This window comes from Diceros bicornis, chromosome X (genome assembly GCF_020826845.1).
Source record: "Diceros bicornis minor isolate mBicDic1 chromosome X, mDicBic1.mat.cur, whole genome shotgun sequence".
Classification (NCBI taxonomy): domain Eukaryota; kingdom Metazoa; phylum Chordata; class Mammalia; order Perissodactyla; family Rhinocerotidae; genus Diceros; species Diceros bicornis.
The window spans coordinates 41,434,583-41,436,167 of NC_080781.1; the positions used below are offsets into that span (position 1 = coordinate 41,434,583).

General features: G+C 39.3%; 1 non-coding gene across 1 annotated transcript; it reads left to right on the top strand.

The window, feature by feature from the left end:
• Positions 1-341: 341 nt before the first annotated feature.
• Positions 342-448, top strand: LOC131401506 (U6 spliceosomal RNA). The gene has a single exon (XR_009217705.1). It is a non-coding gene; the product is annotated as a U6 spliceosomal RNA (small nuclear RNA).
• Positions 449-1,585: the final 1,137 nt, after the last annotated feature.

Here is a 1,585-nt window from a genome sequence, read left to right on the forward strand (position 1 = left end):
AGAGAAATTAAGAACAAAAAACTTTGATCTAAAAAAGGCTATAATGGAAGAAAATAGAAACAGACAAATAAAAATAGAAAAAATAGGATGAATAGAAAGCACACAATATGATGGTAGAAATAAATCCAAATATGTTAATAATCGCAATAAGTGTAATAGACTAAACTTACCAGCGAAAAGATAGATATTGTTACTGGGATAACAAAATGCAAGTTACAGTCTGTTTATAGGAGACATCTAAAACATAAGGAGAGAAGATCGAAAGTCAAAGGATGATATAGTTATAGTAATAGCAGATGATACAGACTTTAAGGCCCAAAATACTAAAAATAAAGAGAATAGTGCTCGCTTCGGCAGCACATATACTAAAATTGGAACGATACAGAGAAGATTAGCATGGCCCTTGTGCAAGGATGACACGCAAATTCGTGAAGCGTTCCATATTTTTACAATGATGTACACCTGAAATTTTTACAATGTCATAAACCAATGTTACTGCAATAAACAAAAAATTAAAAAAAATAAAGAGAATAACTGCATAATGATAAAAAAGTTCAACTCACTAAGAAGTTTTTTTTCTTCTTTTTTTTTCGGTGAGGAAGATTGGCCCTGAGCTAACATCTGTGCCAGTCTTCCTCTATTTTGTATGTGGGACTCCGCCACAGCATGGCTTGATGAGCAGTGTGTAGGTCTGCACCCGGGATCCAAACCTGTGAACCCTGGGCCACCAAAGCGGAATGTGTGAACTTAAACACTATGCCACTGGGCCAGCCCCACTAGGAAGTTTTAATCCTAAAATTATATGCACTTAATGTATAATGGTCTCAAAACATGCAAGACAAAAGTTGATAGTACAAATAGGAAAAAAAAGAGAAATCTACCATCGCACCACATGTTACCCCTCTCAACTATCACTTGTACTTGCTAGGATGTCTGGGGACAACTCAGATTAGATGTCTCTAGTGAGCACCTTCCAGGTGTCGCTCCAGCACTTACAGATATTTGGCTCTACCACAGAATTTATATGAATTCAGGCATGTTAACCTAAACTCTCTAAGCTATAGTTTTCTTATCATAAAATGGCAATAAAAATCTATCCCTTGGGAATACAGTGGGGAATAAATTATATAGTGCATGTGTTGGAAAGTTTTTTCTGCCCATCATTTCCCTAGCTGGTTCTGCCTAGATGAAATGCCAAGGTTCAGGGAGCTCTCTCTTCCAAAGTCCCATTCCCTTTCTAGGTGCTTAGCAGGTCACTATTCTTCTGTGGGAGACTTTCCTGGGCCATGGAAAACAGGGTTGTCACATGAAGTTTTCACAATATGTGCAACAGGGATCACATGTTTATCAAAGCAGAATGTGGACACTATGTTCACTTGTGGCCGGTTTCATAGGACGAGGCGCTGCAGGTGTCTTCTCTCCTCCTCATTGCCACCCCCATGAGCTATGCCCCACAAGCCCTGAGAAAGACTGGACATGATCACGCCCTAATTGGGACTGGGGCTACTAATGCCTAGGTCCTCAGCCCCTTTGCCATTTCCTAATGTTTTCTGTTCTCATCAGCTGAACAAGAAACTGAGCCTAA